Source organism: Sinocyclocheilus anshuiensis, unplaced genomic scaffold (assembly GCF_001515605.1).
Source record: "Sinocyclocheilus anshuiensis isolate Anshui unplaced genomic scaffold, SAMN03320099.WGS_v1.1 scaffold1299, whole genome shotgun sequence".
NCBI lineage: Eukaryota > Metazoa > Chordata > Actinopteri > Cypriniformes > Cyprinidae > Sinocyclocheilus > Sinocyclocheilus anshuiensis.
Window position 1 is genome coordinate 154,689 of NW_015538011.1, and position 10,341 is coordinate 165,029.

A 10,341-nucleotide genomic window follows, 5' to 3' on the forward strand; every position below is an offset into this window, starting at 1 on the left:
TTGAGATGACTGCAGAGACGGATTCTACATTTGTGAGATGGACACACTCCTGTCATTTTCAGTTCGTCGGAGAAAAGGATAAGAATGCAGTCAGGTGCAATATGTGCGACACCAAACTCTCAACATGGAGAAATAGCAGGAGTAAAATTTGGAAACACCTGGACTGGTGCCACTAACACGGAGCTATCGGAGAGAGCTGCGGGTTCAGAGAAGTGAAAAAAGCCGGCGGACGAGCGCAGACAAGCAACAAAAATTAAGTTTAACTAAAAATAACTAAATCTGTTTGTATTAAATCCTAGTCTATATGTAAAATGAATGAATATGCGAAATATTTTGACTTAAATAGCCTAATTAACAGATTAACATAACTAACGGAAAAGACTGAGAGATATGCTGCTGAGTTTGGTTCATAGGCTATTTGTGTGGCGCGGCGCTCTACTAAAGTCCACGGAAAGGAAACTGAGATGACAGAAATAAAAGTAAACACATTGCAGTTTCGAATGATCTGTATATTTTTTTGTTGTTTGTTTCTGCTGTTCGATCGTGCCGGCGCTTCACGCACACACAGCATTGCAAACGTTGCAGCCTGTTCATTATCAGAATAAAATACAGTCAACCAAACATATAGATACACTGGCTAATTTAAATAGTGCGTACTGCGTAGTTACAATCTGTGCCGTTCGCCTGAGCTCTGGCCAAAGACACATTTGCTCATGTGACAAGGATGTTTTTTAAGTGCGTTATAAGCCTGGTTTACATAATAAATAATAGTTTAGCATTCAAATACATCGCAAATATGTGTTTTTACACAATATGACACTTACAAATTAATACAATTTATGAACGCACATAGAAAAGAGAGAAAGTAGGGATTTTTTTTATTTTTTTATTTAATTTTAATTTATTTTTTTTACACATACAGTATCTAGGCTTATTTAGTCATTTTTTCTGATCATCAAGTGTCAGTCACTCTCAATGCCAACTGGCAGGAAAACATGGTAAATTCTAACCATTTTTTACAATATTTAAAGTGCCGACAATTCATACAACTATTTCCACACAGTGGCATAGCAGACGGGCACGCACTGCGGGGGGCCCCGTGATAACCTCCCAGTGCTGAGATGTGTCGTATCACGTGTCGATTATAGCCAGAGATATTGTCAAAACAAAGCATCAAAAATTGGCAATATTAAGAGGATTTAGCATTTCCAAGTAATGTAGGCCTGTTACATTCTTCTTATTATTAGGCATATTATTATTATTAGGTTACTTTTATTATTAAATAACATTAAATTATTGTGCCGCAATAATTTCATAGTGCATTACCATATGGCGCGCTGTGAGGATAATTAAAATTTAGGCTGTTAGCTTAGGCTACTCCTCATTGAAAATGTTTTTTAAAAGTTTTTTTAAACAGGTCTTTTAATTTATACAATTGAATTATAGGCCTATAATTAAAATTATTAACACGGCAGTCATCAATGAAAAATAAGAGCAACTTTATTTCCTGCACAGATCTTCAAAAACAACCTGTTTAACGCGAAATACGTTTCTTCTCGTGTTTTTCACTATACAGGCCACAAGAGAAATATTAAGGGAATAATTTAAGACAGTTATATACCATCATCAGCCTATATCGAAGTAATTTTGTCTTGACGTTCACCCGGCGTAACTCTTGCACACAGTTTGCACGTTGCTTGCTTGTGTTGCTTGACCCCTCCCCCATAATATTAATCGTTTATAGGCCACATATTAGGCAATTTTTTTTAATGTTTAATTGCCTATAGGCTAGGTATTGTGTTTATTGTTTGTATGAATGTAATAATTAATGCGGTTTCTGCTTATCCGTGTTTAACCTAAACTACAACGTCACATTAATGTAGACCTACATACCGCCATCTAAATATGATTTGATAATTTTATGCTATATAGACCTACCACATTACCCTCCACTGGATGTAGAATGAGCAGCAATAAACTACATTTTATGAACTGGTTGGTTTAATTAATGGCTTTTAGCTTTATTGAATATTTTTTTGAATGAAAAAAAATGAATGAGAAATATAGTTCTGGACCAAGGCTTCAGAAAAAGTGGGCGGTCACTGTTACCCTGCTCAGAATTATGCCTCAGTCAGCCCTTGATTAACATCTGAGGTCAGCATTTGTCCAGCAAGATTATTTACTTGACTTACGGTGATACAATACCGCAAACACTAAGAAGGCCACCTTCTCTGCTGGAAGTTTTCATCTCTCATACGCAGTCACATTTAATACCCTAATAATGATGAGGCCAGTTCCCTGTTGACAAAATATTTCCTCCACACAATAAGGTAATATAAAAGAGAGGGAAAAATACAAGGAGAAAAAATAGGGAGGAGAAAGAAGGATGAAGAAAGAAGCTGCAGGAGCCTGAGCTAAATGTCTCCAGTCAGGAAGGAGTTAAGGCCATAAAGATGTACCTCGGCCCTGACCCTTCACACTCCAAGGTATCCCCTGCGTGGAATTCTTATTCCCCACCAAACTGACAAAGTGTTTTTAATCTTTTCTTGCCCTCTCTCCTGGAGATTGGGGAAACAAAAATCAATACTCGCTGGCAGGCGATCTAGCAAGCGGGTGAATTACAGAGGCCGCACTCTGGCCACAGCCGCACAGAGGGAGGCCTTGGAGGCAAGGGACCTTGGGAGTGTTATCCGATAGGGTTTATGTATATGCTTTATTTTTTTTAAGATTAACTTTTTTTTCTAAGGCATTGTTAGATTCCAGTGTTTCCTGTCTATGCAAAGATTTGATTTCAAAAACAGTATCATAGCTATTAAACTATTTCTTGTTATGATTTTAAATATGTATTTAACCTCAGAATGATTTTAAAGTAAGTCTGATTTTGTGGTGGCTGTGCTTCAAAGGGGACATCGGATGCCCATTTTCCACGTTGGTATGATTCTTTAGGGTATTCTTGAAATGGTCTCAGTGGTTGTGTAAAACAACACCCTTTTTACCTTGTCAAAAACAGCTCTGTTCACAGCGACTCGTTTCCGTGCATATCTCTTTACATGCTAATGAGCTCTGCTCGCCCCGCCCCTCTCTTTTGTGGAAGAGCAAATGCAATTCGCAAATAGCCATAAAAAATAAAGTGTGTTGACACCAATAGCCTTGTAGGCAGCGCGTTGACTTACAGCACCATTGCACTTCGGGTGTCCCATGTTCAAATCGGACCTTTCCCGATCCCGCTGAAGGTGGAAGAGAGCGCTGGTATTCATTCCAAAATCAAAATGGCTTGATAATTGAGACTGTTTAGGTTTTTGGGGGGTTAAAAAAAAAGGAGTGAATTTTTATCATTGTAGGGTGGTTGTGTCCACACACTGCTAAGACACATTTATATGCAAATTAAGATATTTTGCATCCAATGTCTCCTTTAAAATTAAAATATTATAATCTTTTTTCAAGTGATGAAGGATTTCGAAAGTCTGAAAAGTATCGAAAGATACCGGCTCTATATCAGCATGTTTTAAATGCCTGCGGCCTCATGCCTCTGGCCTAATCACAGCCGCTGATATAGAGCCGGTATCACTCTCATGCTCGAGTGATATTGCTCATATATATATATATATATATAAACTGACTGACATCAGTCTGTTCCTCACACTGTCAACAGATGAAGACATGTTCAAAAATACTAACGAGGTTTAATCCACAAGCAGGCAATAAGGCATAACAGTGTTTAAAAATCTACACAAACAACAACCAACAAGCATAGAGTGAATAGGGAGGAACTAAATACATGGTGGTGACTGAACTAAATGATGATCAGCTGTGATGACTGGTTAGTGTCCATGGAAACCGATGATTGGTGGGAACTCAAAAGAACGTGTGATGAATGAAAACAAACTAGATTCTATGAAAACTAAGGAAAACAAAACATAACTGTGACACACACAGTTGTTATGTGAATGTAGGAACTTTATGAATTAAGAATTCACTAATTCTAAATACAGCACATGAGTTGTACATACTAGTACTGGTCATGTTTATTCTTAACAAATTCTCCTTTTGTGTTCCACAGAAGAAAGAAACTCATACAGGGTTGGATTCAAATTGAGGGAGAGTAAACATTAATTGAATTCCTCTAACTGGTCTTCTTATTGGCATGCAAGATGTCGACCTGAAACAGAATGAAAGCCACATTACATGGTGCTGATATTTACAAACAGGATAATAAATCATTAAAAGTCATGGATTGGGAAAATGTAGCTTTAACTTATATTACTTTGTGTTTTCAATGTGACTGAAAATAGAAAGAATATGTTTCCCATTATATCACTTGGGTTTGTCGTATTCATGATACACTCAAATGCTATTCAACAAAACATGAAGTGCTTACTATTGAACAGCTAAATTTAGAAGTCTTTCACAATCAATAGGCTGGCTGGCACCTGTCGATTTGTTTCTTTCTCTGTTAATTATCCACTCTAGCCTAGCAGCTGTCTTTAGCAAATCAAATAAAGCCAAATTACTTTATGTACAATAAATCTGCATTTATTTTCTAATGTGCTTTTAGAAGTAAAAAAAAAAAAAAACACCATAAAACCTGCCATTCTAAATTAAGCACACAGTAACACAATAGCATTCTTGAAATGCACAAATTAAGTTTTGGTCTATGAGATTAGTACATCAAAGACAGTAAAGATTCAGCCTCTTTACTGATTATTAAGATATCTGTATATTTGCATTTATAAACCATTCCAAATGTTCTTTAACGAGGTAAAAGAGCATATCAGAACATGCTTTTCCCATTTATTCAGTCCCATTCCCAGAAAGCTCATTCAAGACAGACAAGGACAAGCTATATATTACCAATATCACCAAATGAAGCTTTTTTATTTTCTCTATATGAAATAAGCACCTCATTTAGGTAAACAAACATTCTGTGTTGATGGGGAGATTGTTTCAGGAAGCTGTTGCAAAAATGTCAGATTACTCAATTATCCCACCACCTGACAGCTGGCAGGCAAAACAATTAGGACTGTGAAGATGATAATGATGATGATGATGAACTGAATCGATAATGCCTTTATTTTTTAAAACAAAGCAAAATAATTTCTGTCATGACCCTGGGCTTGTGGGCCTACAACAGGGCTTGGTCTGGATCATACAGTACAGTCTGATTGTTGGGACAGACAGAAGATAATGCTGGGACTACAGACAATGGTATTATGCCATTTTTAATTATGGCTGTTTTTTGAAGGTGTGAATCCAGTTTTGAGGCCACTGCAGAGGAACCAGCACCATTTCCACTGAAAATTTTGGAGCCTTGGGAGTCGACGGGGAGGAGGTGAGTGTTTCTGTGATCGATGATTGAAAGGTAGCTGATTTGCTCACTCTCAAAGGGCTCCCTTGCCCTTTTTCTGAGGTGGAAAAAAACAGCTGTATTTAGTAACATGACATTAAAATCAACCAGACAGGGTCAATGAAAAAAATACTGGGGGAAAAAAATAAGGGGAATATATCTCAAATATTCAATATTATCTATCTATCTATCTATCTATCCTTACCAGCACATAATCCACAGTGACTTACATACAAAAATATCTTTATTACAGTTTTTTTATTCGCTTTGGGACTATTTTCACAAGCAACTGTTACATTTTCAAAACTCTTAGTACAAATATCACAACAGGTCATCAAATGGCACTTTTTTCAAACATTTCAGCATATTTTCAATTGTCTACAGTACACACAATCTTTTCACTACACAAAATAAGTGCTTCATCTAAAAGGCCTGTGCACATTGGAAAGGATAACATATTCAGACACAATGGGTGTCACGGAGTGACTGAGACGTGAGACGTGCAGATCCAAGTGTGAAGCTTTATTAACCGACATGGTCAGAAACAGGCAAGGGTCAGACAATGGCAACCGGTATATAGAGGGCAAGACACAAGAATATTCCTAGGGCTAGCGTGGGTCTACGATCGGCGAACAGAATCAACAGGGTGAGACTAGAGGGATAAATGCAGGTACAAGGCAAATGTCCAGGCAGGGGCAAACAGTATTTGAATAGGGCAAGACGAGAGGGGGAATCCGAGATACACAGGCAAAGATCAGGACACGAGAAAACAGACAAGGCAAGACTAAGATAAGGCTATGAAAAACTAGACAGGCTCCGTAGAGTAGCTATCGCTATGAGAGTGTTAAACGCTATACAATACAGTTTGAAAGGGATCAGAGTGAGTGTTATATAGTGCATGTGTGATTGGTTACAGCTGTGTGCAATCAGTGCAATGGATGATGGGATATGTAGTCCGGGATGACATGCAACAGTTTGTGTAGTGCGAGAGTCAATGTAATGGAAGGGTGACCTCTGGTGGTGAGTCAATTGAAGTTCATAGACCGGATTCGTGACAATGGGTCTACAATGTTTACAATGTCTGTCAATTATTTTCGCTCTGTTTGTAATATCAGAACTCTGTGATTCTGTTTTTCATTTTGGAATTTGATTTTATTTATGATTGTTTATTTATTGGTGGGGTTTTTTATTGTTCTGGGGGGTGGGTTGTGGGAAATGGGGACAAAATTGTAAAATTAAGAGGAGCATTGTTAACTCTTTCTGTTAAAAAATAAGTGCTTCATCTATATAAATGTTTCATTCACAGTAACTGCCTTTCATAAAGCTCTTACTATCAAACTTTTCATTTGCATGTCATCTCATTCAGTTTATTTACACTTTTTTTAATTGGTTTGGTACTATTTTCATAAGTAAGGTAGCATTTTCAAAATGTTTAGTACTAATATCACAACAGATCATCAAAAGTGCACTTTTTTCAAACATTTCAGCATATTTTCACTTTATTTTAGCATTTAGCATTAGCATTTTACATTACATTATGCCATGTGATACTGTATGTAGAGGCATATACCATGGTAGAGTCTGCACATATAACTCACCTTCCATCTGAAAAGTTCAGTTACAGTATAAATTCAGTCATATGGCACAGTGAGGATATTTACTGCATTGACAATAAACTCTGTTCTAGCACAAAACCTTATGTCTGTGTCATACCTTCGTCACACCTTCTGATATAACACACTGGATAAATACTTTTATAAACATTATGGATTTTATGTGAGTTATACAAGTTAGGTAATGTAAGTGTATTTTCTAACTTGACAATAATTGCCTGTATTACTGTATTTCAGCAAAAAAAAAAAGGTGATTTAAAACATGTTTCTTGCATTGTTTGCTCTTGAATGAACTGCTTGTTAAAAGTACTAAATTGAAAGAAGATCACAATGTTGTGTTTCGGTGATTAAATCAAATGTTCTCAATATATATTATTCTTATGTTTTGAAACAATGATTGTGTGGATAAAAATGTGTAAATGTAATGAAAGCGTGAGATCAGTTTTGAAAGAATGACTAGCAATGTTACAAGTGTGATCAGTTTGGATTTTTGTACTAAGAGTTTTGAAAATATTCACCTTATTGTGACAATAGCACCAAAGCGAATAAAAAAACTGCAAAAGTACTACATTGAAAGAAGATCATACTGTTGTGTTTTGGTGATTAAATCAAATATTCTCAATATATATATATACAATAACCTTATGTTTTGAAACAATGATTGTGTTGATTTAAAACATTCTAACTGTTATGAAAACATGAGATCAGTTTTCAAAAGAATGACTAGCGATGTTACAAGTGTGATCAGTTTGGATTTTTGTTCAAAGAGTTTCGAAAATATACACCTTAATTGTGAAAATAGCAGCAAAGCGAATTAAAAAAAAACTGTAATAATATTGTCCCTATTACAGAGGAATTCCTTTTCTTACATATTTGTGATAAACAGCCAACCAGTTTTAGTTGGCACTTGTAACAAAAACGGTTAGATGTTTTATTTTATAGTTTATGTTCCAACTGGCAGGTTTTATTTACTAACTAAAGTCAAATTTTTCATTTTGGACCCCACGACCATATTTTGCCAATAGCAAAAGCAATGTCAACCAGGTTAATCATCAAAAAATAGTTAACAGTAATAGAAGAATTTGCACATACAGAGATATTCACAGTTTTTTCCGCTCAGCTTCAGCTGCCCACTGGGGTTTCAACTGCAAAACAACAAGCTCCCACACAGAGACTTCTCAAAGACAGCTTTGCACTCCTGAGTTTTGCAATCTCGTCTCCATTTGTTAAAAATGTTGTACCTAAGCACTTATCAGAACACTCTGCGAAACTAAACATCCTGAACTCTGGGCAACCCCCGTTGAAGGGCTTTCTCTTTTCTGTCTCTCATTTGCATTAGCATATTAGAGTGTTTTCTGGGAAAATGAGCTATAGAAATTAATTCAGGATTAATTGGTGCCTTTATCTCGTTAGGACAATCTAATTTGGGGGATGATGGAATTGTTTAGACTCCCTTTTGCATAATTGGATTGCAGTGAATGGCTGTCATTATCGTCTCTTTAGCGGTGTCTGCGGACCCCCTCTTCCTGGCCTCCACCTCGTAAAGAGCCATCATGTGTTCAGCCAGTATTTTGCTAACCCCTGAAACACAGCAATGAGCCAGAGACGAGCATGTGGCTAACAGCACAGCAGTGATTAGCTCTCATATAAAACCATTAGTGCACAGTCAAAAATGTTCATGGGCTAGTTTGTACTTTATCCCATCTGACATACTGCATATAGGTGTGAACAAATGAGACAATGGATTGAGCATGAGCAAAAACAATGAATAATTTTTTTTTATAGTATTTCAAGTTTCGTATATGAGTTCTCAGAGGGCAGGTGTACTAAAGGAGCAGTTAAATGTGCCAAAGGTGTATTTCATCATTACTGTATTTTTCATTACTCCATAAAAAGTAGCTATTCGCATTACTTTGTTACTTTTTATGGTAAGTAATGCATTACATTACTTTTGCATTACTTTTTTGCCACATAAGCTTGACTTACTTTTTAATTTTTAATATAAAAAAACTCAAAAGTTATATTTTTGGCAACTGTAAAGGCCCTTTCACACCAAAAGTGAAATTAATTATCCTCAGCCTAAAGGAAGTACCTCTGCACCTCACTCCTGATTTCTCTCAACATGGGGACAGGACAGATGTCAGTGAATAAATGGGAAAACAAAGGAACTGACATTACTTATTTAAAAAAGTAACTCAGATATTTTCTTGTCAATTTAAAAGTAATGTGTTACTTTACTAGTTACTTGAAAAAAAGTAATCTGATTATGTAACTCAGGTTACTTGCAATGTGTTACTCCCAACATTGCTGAACATATTTTATTAGTATAATTTAATAAATACAATAAAATTTTTGATTTGATGCCACACGTGACAGTGACGTGGCATCGGTGCCGGTTCAAGTCGGACTAAATTTCTAACCGGCATGCACTGCTTCAAGTCAGTCACGGTCTGCCTACTGTGTTGGAACGAGGAGACATAGGAGAATTCGCAAAGTACATTCTTTATTAATCCACTGGAACACACACGTAGCACAGAGGAATTTAAGACTGGACGCAGGACACAGGAAAAACCAGGGCTTAAATAACTAGAACTAAATGAGGAACACCTGATATCACTGAACATAATCAACAAGGGAGAGACTATAGGTGCGTTCGACTTCGGTCTGCGCAGTGCTGCATGAAGTCGAACGCACCTTCTGTAATGGGGAGCACATGGGGATCAAAACACAAGACACAGGAACACAGGTCTGACAAAAATCAATTAATGAAACCATGAATTAAATATTTAATGAATCTAAAAAGAATCGTAAACATCTCTGAAGTTCTTCAGCACATATGAATGTTTTTGCTGGTTTTTATCACTGTGCAGTTCTCAGAGGTGCAGCATTAAGACATTCCCTTAACAGCGATCGCTGATGGAATGGGGAGGTCACTGGAGTATCAGTTGATTCACTGTTGTCAGCGCCCACAATTCTTGTCTGCCTAAACTGCTTGGTAACTATGGCAACAAGGCTGGAGGGCCCACCATTGTCTCACATGTGGTGAAAGGGAATGGAGGATATTTTTTACACAGCAAGAATGAGTGTGTGACAAAAGCGAACAGGAGAAATGAAATGATACACAGCCAAAGATCGATATAAGATCACAAAGCACTTATCAAATTTTATGGGCTCATAATAACTTTTTTTCACCCACACTGAATGTTGATGACTGAACCCTCCAATGAAGTTTGAAACCCTCTTCGCCTGTCTTCCATCTAAAGCTTGCAAGCTGGATCATCAGTGATGTGCAATTTGAAAGCATTATTATTCAAGCACAGCTCGTAATGCTATTATACTGCAGGCCATTCGAAGTTGTAAACAACAGCGGAAAGAGAAATGAAA